The sequence below is a fragment of the Chiloscyllium plagiosum genome, unplaced genomic scaffold (genome assembly GCF_037043375.1).
Source record: "Chiloscyllium plagiosum isolate Xiang-an unplaced genomic scaffold, Cpla_swu_hap1 HiC_scaffold_7, whole genome shotgun sequence".
NCBI lineage: Eukaryota > Metazoa > Chordata > Chondrichthyes > Orectolobiformes > Hemiscylliidae > Chiloscyllium > Chiloscyllium plagiosum.
In genome coordinates, this window is record NW_028270145.1 from 88,602,829 (window position 1) to 88,610,963 (window position 8,135).

Below are 8,135 nucleotides of genomic sequence, written 5' to 3' on the forward strand. Positions count from 1 at the left end.
ACACGTCAACTTTGTGGGTCCTTTCCTGGGTCAATGTTCTTAATCATTATGGACAACCACTCAAAGTGGCTGGATGTGTATAGATTTCATTCATTAAAGACAGGGACCATGATAGAAAAGTTACAATATACAGACTCCCGGAAGACACTCTGAGTACAAGAGGGGAGCTGCTGTGTATTGCACACTGCCTGTTTCGGAGGTAGAGTTGGAGGAGCCTGACCCAGTACTAAACCGGCCCAAGAGGAGAATGAGAAAAGAACCGACCTATGTTCTTGAACTCAGGGAGGGAGGAATGTTGTGATTGTAATGAGGTTAGCTGGGTGAACCTCATAGAATTTGAGTTCCCTGAATGGGGCTGGTTGACAGATAAAAACAGGAGTGTCAGACACCATGACTCCCTGAGAGCTGGTCCTGAGGAAGCTGGACGACCAGTGTCAAAGACTTTTTACAGATAAATAAAGGGTGACTTGGAGACAGGATATCAGCCAGTCGAGTGATTTCAACTGTCCTTTCCTAAACATCATGGTGACTCTGCTCAATTAGCTCATTATTTTCTCAATGTCCAGCTCTTACATCTTTTATATTAGTTTTTCATATTTTCCTGACTACTAATGCCAAGTGAATTTCAGAATGTGAAGAATTTTGAACGATGATCACCAATGCGAATATTCTAACTGCCTCTTTCAATACTCTGGGATATATTTCTTTGAGTGCCTAAGGAAACACTGTCTCCTTACCTGATCAGCCTATATGGCAATTGATTGGCTCTTAATTGTAATCTGGAGCGACAGTCACTAATAACTTTCAAGAAGACCACCTATTCCCTTGCCAAGGGCACTTTGGGACCGACAACAAATGCTTGCCCTGTCCAGCATTACCCTTATCCAGAAAGTGAAGAAAAAAATTCATCATCATTCCAACTTGTTACTTCTCCAGCACCCAACCAATACTTTATCTGTCTTCACTGTGCTTTTCAACTGCCACTGATGTTCGCTCATCTTCCATTCTCAGGACAAATCAGCAAAGAATCTGAGAGAGAGAGACATATAACCTACATCACAGCCATCACCCAAGTATTCAACCCAGGAAGGTTTTGGTCTGCGCAAAGGCATGAGCCTTGTGGAAGAGGATGTTGGTGGTTTTTCTGAGCAGAGTGTGCTGTGTGTAAATCTGCTTTCACATCAGCAAATATTCTCTAAGATTCACAACTTCTAGCTGTATTCTCATGGCTTTCCCTTGCTATTGGTCAGATTCTCAGTGCCATCCTTACTCTACATCCTTTCTCCTCCATTAATGAAACACAGCCAGCGATTCCTAATCTATGCTGATTGTGCAGAGCAGGGGGAATAAGGATGCAGGTGCACTTAGCAGGTAGTGTACTTATGCATGGAAAGTTAAGATGGCACAATGAGGATGCCAGCTGAGCAAGTAAAATACCAGGAAATGATATAATAAGCATGATTCAGCCAAGAGGATATGTGGTAGCTTTGGAATTTCCCCTCTGTGCATAGATTCAAGCCTGTGCATTTCTCAGCTGTACTTCAATGACGATGTCTCATGTAGCTCCTGCAATGAATTGGTTATAACCATTTTATCTGGGAATATGAAGCAGCAATTTGATTGCAATCAAAAGTATATTCCTATACATTTTAGCCAGACACAATATGCAAGATTATTAGTAAGAAAGATGACTTACCATGTTGCTGGAAATGTTATCATTAGTCCATTATGTAATTAAAAAATACAATGGCATTTTGGAAACTTGTTACATCAGAGTGAGTTAAATACAGTCATCACATTAAAAGGATATACATCTATATACTGAGATACAAGCTGAAACCCCTCAATAGAGAAGTGAGTGACATGAAGCAATAAACTTCAAAGAGTGGCACAGTAGTTCTGTAGTTAGCACTGCTGCCTTACAGTGCTAGGGACTTGGGTTTGACTCCAGCCTTGGCTGACTGTATGAAGTTTGTACATTCTCCCTATGTCTGCATGGGTTTCCCTCCCCGATCCAAAGATGGTTAGGTTAGATGAATTGGCCATGCTAAATAGTGTTCAGGGATGTGTAAGTTAGGTGCATTAGTCAGTTAGGTGGGCGGCACGGTGGCACAGTGGTTAGCACTGCTGCCTCACAGCGCCAGAGACCCGGGTTCAATTCCCACCTCAGGCGACTGACTGTGTGGAGTTTGCACATTCTCCCCGTGTCTGCGTGGGTTTCCTCCGGGTGCTCCGGTTTCCTCCCACAGTCCAAAAATGTGTAGGTTAGGTGAATTGGCCACGCTAAATTGCCTGTAGCATTAGGTGCAGAGGTAAATGTAGGGGAATGGGTCTGGGTGGGTGCGCTTCGGCGGGTCGGTGTGGACGTGTTGGGCTGAAGGGCCTGTTTCCACACTGTAAAGTAATCTAATCTGTGACAGGATAAATGTGGAGTAATAGGGTAGGGGTCTGGGTTGGGATACTCCTTGGAGGGTCGGTGTGGACTTGTTGGGCCAAATGGCCTTTTTCCACACTGTAGGGATTCTATAACTCTAAAATGTATATAGTTTTCCAGCAGCATTGAAATACAGATGTATCCTATGCTTCAATGAGAGATATGACATGAAGGTTGTTAGAGGTTGGCACATGTCAGATGCCAATATCTCTAGAATGAGAGGAAGTAGTTTTAGAATAATGGGTAGCAGATTTCAAACGGAGTTGAGGAGGAATTACTTCTCTTGCAGGATATAAATCTGTTGAATTCACTATCCCAGAGTGTGGTGGATGCTGGGATGTTGACTAAAGTTAAGGAGGAGGTAAACAAGTTTTTAATTAGCAATGAGTTGAAGGGTTATAGAAAGCCGGCAGGAAAGTATAGTTGAGGCTGAGGTGAGATTAGCAATCATTATATAAAATGGCAAATCAGACTCAAGCGGCTGAATTGCCTACTCCTGCTCCTAATTCTTACTTTATGTTCTAATGTGGCCAATGTCCTCGGAGTGTGCCCTGAGAATATGTTTGTTGGGCTTTCTCGATGTCTACCTGTGTGTCAAGTTTAGCAAGTTAGCAGACTTAATGTTTAGAAGGTATGATAGTTAGGTGAGGCATGGTGGCACAGTGGTTAGCACTGCTGTCTCACAGTGCCAGGGACCTAGGTTTGATTCTAGCCTCAGGTGACTCTCTGTGTGGAGTTTGCATGTACTTCCTTTGTCTGCGTGGGTTTCCTCTCGGTGCTCCGGTTTCCTTCCACAATCCAAAGATGTGCACGATAAGTGAATTGGCCATGCTCAATTGCCCTTTGTGTTCAGGGATGTGTAGGTTAGGTGCATTTGTTAGGGGTAAATGTAGAGCAATGGGGAATGGGTTTGTGTGGGATACTCTGCGGAGGGTCAGTGTGGACTCGTTAGGCTGAAGGGCCTGTTTACACACTGTAGGGATTCTAGCATTCACATTCTTAATAGAGTCATAGAGTCATGCAGCATAGAAACAGATCCTTTGGTATAACTCGTCTATGTCAGCCAGGTTTTCCAAACTAAACTAGTCCCATTTGTCTGCATTTGTCACATATCCTTCTAAACCTTTCCTATTCATGTACCTGTCCAAATATCTTTTAAATGTTGTGACTGTACCTGCATTTGCCACCTCCACTGGTAGTTCATTCCATATACGAATAACCCTCTATGTGAAAAGATTTGCCCCTCATGTCAATTTTAGATATTTCACTTTAAAATTATGCCTCTAGATTTGAACTCACCTACACTAGGGAAAAGACCTTTGCTATTTACCTTATCTATACTCTTCATGATTTTATAAATCTCAACCTCCTATGCTCCAGTGAAAAATGTCTCGGCCTGTCCAGTCTCTCCTTATAAATCAAATCCCCCAGTCTCGGTAATATCCTTAAACAAAGCATTTAACAAGCAATTATTCCCTCTTAAATGGAAGCTCACCATTGTCAAGTGAAAACTCACTACACCAGTTGTGAAAAGCATAAAAAATGCAATGAAATGTCCCCAGTGTAGAGATCAGCCTTGCTTGGCTTCTCATCCAATCCTGCCACAAATCTTGCCATAGACTACATCACCCACAGGTTCACCCATTCAGTGATGTCTAGGTTTTTGATAAACCAGGAGGTGAAATGCTAGCGGGGACAGATGGATATTTGGAGTAATTAAATCAGTCATGATCCTTTTGAATGGTGGAGCTGGCTTTCGAGGCTGACAACTTATTCTTCCTACTAATCTCCACGTTAACAGTGCTTTAAATCTGTTGTTTTTTAAGCTTGTATTCTCATATTTACCAATGCTGTTTTGTATGAATGATTACAGAGTTTGCCAGACTCACTATCACAGAAATGTTGCAGTACTTACTTTATTTGCAAGACTTTTTGTATTGCTGTAATACTTTAGTGACTTCTTCAATACAGCCTTTGTTGTATTACTGGCAATACTGCATTAATTTAGTGCTTTTAAGCACTTTAAAATCCATTTTTTGGATATGCTGTATCTCTGCACCATTTATTGTATTTTCCTGAACTTTTCAGGAGTTTCCTGCCTTTTTTAATGTTCAAAATGGTGGCTTCCTGCTTTGTCTATATTTTCCTACTTTTTTCAGCCAAGATGTATTCGTTTTTTTCTTCCCATGTGAAATGAATGTTTTCCTGCCTTTCATGATCTAAAACACTAATCACTTTCTTCCACACAAATTTTAAAATAAATTATCCAAACTGTAGTCTTTATAAACTTTTTAAATAAATTTGCAGCTAAATTATTGAATATAGGTCGTTTAACACCAGAAAGTTTTCCTGATTTATTTTCTTCCAGCAGACTCTGTCCCTAGATTTCTTTAAATTTGGAACTTTCAGCTTAAATTCTGAGGACTTCCCGATTCTGTAATTCCATTCTAAATTTCTTTTCTGGCCATTCCTTACAGCTGTGCCTAATGGAGCCTAATGTCATAATGTCTGATAATGACAGGTGAGAACTCTCTTTTAAACTTCCTTGCTTTCCTTTTAAGGTCTCCGAACCATTTTAAATATAAAGTTACCCATTTTCTCTTTGAGATCTTTAATTTTTCTCAGCCTTCATTTGCTTCTTACAGAGCTTTGTTTTCTTAGTTTGGCTAGTTTTTATTTTGTCCTTGCCAAACCTTTTGTTCTCCTGCTTCTTCCAAGATTCTGAATGAAGTTTTGTCTCTGATGTGTTCACCTTGCCGTGTTGCTGCTGCTGTCCCTTTCTGTTGGTAATAATATTTCAGGTGTGACCTGACTGTGCCTTCTTAAAGTAGTAATGAGGGGTAAACTCAACCGCTTGATTTTTTTCACTTTTCTTCTGGGTTTGCTTGATTTCTTAAAAGATATCTGCACTATTGCAGCCATGCGATATTTTCCCAGATGATCATTTCTGATACTTTGTGATATTTGTCATTAGTGGTAGCGGATTCAAGTCTGGCATTCTCCATTCTGTCATTTTCCATTCTGCCATTCTCACATTCTGATCACTTAATCTGAACTATCAACATCTGTTCTCCATCAGCATCCTACACCCACTACCTCCCCCCAAAACTGTAGGTGTCCCCTCCACACTTCACTTCAGCTCTGATGAAGAGTCATCTAGACTTGAAATGTCAGCTTGCTCTCTCTCCATGAATGCTGTCTTACCCACTGGGATCTCCAGTATTTGTTGTTTGCAGTACAGATTCCACCATCTGCAGTAACTTGTTCCCCCATTTAACTCTAGTGACGTGGAAGTGCAGCTAACTGCAGCTGAGAATTCAGAATGTCTAACCTCTTTCTGCTTCCCTTTGCTACTCTATCCTTACTCACGGAGTGGAATTCCTTCATCCAATTGCTGTTGCCTGTCATTAGTGGGTTAGTAAAATAAGTAGACAATTTTACTTCTTGGCTACCTTCTGCACAAAAAGTTTGGGTCATCTTTGTCTTTGCTGCATTCTCCCCCCAGCATTTACTGCCCTTTTTTGAGAGAAACATAGTTCTGAATTATTTTCCTGTGGTCCGTTGGCTAAACATTTGTAGTAGAAAGTGATTCCTGCCACACTGAGTCAAAATCAATGTTTTCTGTGATTGCTCAAAGAATATTCAAACCTACACAACATTTCTGCATAATAAAGAACAATAATGATCAGGAAAGACTTACAAGGTTTCAGTGATCTCTCCACAGTGAAAATGAAGTCTAGTGTGTAGCAACCCCCTCACTCTGATTTGATATCAACTATGCCCCAAAGATGAACAGAGGACAGATTGAGAATTTTTTGCCTCAAATAAAGATAACCGTCAGATAGAATAGAAACAACTCTCATTGTGTCCAATTTAAAATTAGCTTTCTTGCCATTGACCACAATATTTGCATACCATAGTTTGTACTGTGTGTAAAATCAGGGAAATTGAATATTCAGAGTGGCTTACTATATCCTCTAAGAAGAGTTCACTTTGCTCTTCAGTGTTGTTTAATGCCTAGCTGATGTGGTTTGATTCTAATTTTTTCTGCTGCTGATACAAATCTGATTTTTTTTTGTCTCTTGGAATTCATGATCCTTTGTAATACTGGCCAGAACTAGCTCCTACTGGTGGAGTCCGTTGTTGATATCTTATTAGAATCATAAGAGTCACAGAGATGTAAAACATGGAAACAGACCCTTCTGTCCAGCTCATCCATGCTGACCAGATATCCTAAAATAATCTAGTCCCATTTGCCAGCATTTGGCCCATATGCCTCTAAACCCTTCCTATTCAGATACCCAGATGCCTTTTAAATGTTGTGATTGTACCAACCTCCACCACTTACTCTGGCAGCTTGTTCCATACAAACACCACCCTCTGCATGAAAAATGTTGTCCCTCATGACCCTTTTAAATCTTTCCCTGCTCCTCTTAAACCCATGCCCTCTAGGTTTAGACTCCCCTACCCTGAGGAAAAGACATTGGCTGTTCACCCTATCCATGGCTCTCATGATTTTATAAACCTCTATCAGGTCACCCCACAGCCTCCAACCATCCAGCTTATTCTGCATCTCCCTTTAACTTAAAACCTCCAACCATGTAACATCCTGGCAAATCTCTTCTGAAGTTTCAAGTTTCACAACATCTTTCCTGTAGCAGCAGACCAGAATTGGACCTATGCAGCTTCTGCTGGCAAACGTTCAGCATGCTATTTTCTTTCCTATCAGTGTAAAGACCTCCAATTTGCTGTCATTGCTTACTCAATGTGGCCAACTAATTTTCTTGCAACTTTGTTATTTGCCATGAGTGTTTTTCCAGCTTTGATAGCTTTGTGCAAGCTTTGTCTCTCCAGTCTAGTGCCTAGCTTGGTTTGAAGTTCATCATCAGCTGCTTCCTGTCACTGCTGGGCTTCTCTTCAGGATTTTTTCCCACTTCTTTAACTGGATTGTTGGGTTGGCCTCGTTATACACCTAAAGCACTGTACTGCCAATACTTGCTGCTTTGGACTGTATTTGCTGCTTTCATCTGGTACTGTGGGTCTGATTACCACTGTCACCTTTACTGAACACAACAAGGCACAATGGATGATATGAGAGGACATGTCTGTGACCCTACAGGCTAGGCATGAGTTCCATGTGATCTGACATCACCATGACATAGCTCCTTGAGCACATGTTCAATAGTGCGACAATAATATGACTTTAAGAAATGTACTGTGTCCTTTTTTTTGAAGAGAGGTTTTGAGCCATAGGTGCTGAGCTGTCCTTTCCAAGCCAATATCTTAAACAGCTTGTAGGACCTTGAGGTTTTTTAAAATTGGAATAACAGAAGCAGCATGACAGGGTAGAGTTTGTTTCACACAGAACCAGAACTTTAGTTTAGTTTTCACCAGTTGTTGGGGTTTTGAGGCTGATTGTGGAAGCTGCTACATGCTCTGCTACAGCTAAGAGCTCTTCTGCCAGAATCATATGTGAGACAATCATTTTTATTGACTTTACCTTTGCCAAGAGTGTATTTATGGAATGTTACTACATTAGAACAGTTGCAGTTTAGTAGATGAGTAATCTACTGTTCTGTTAAGTTTTATCATAGAGTTAAAGTTATATTAGTTCTTCTTGCTTTTGTTTGTATTTTGATTATTGGGTAAGACTAAAGCGTGTTTTGCTTAAAGCCTAGTAATGTAACCAATTTAATTACAT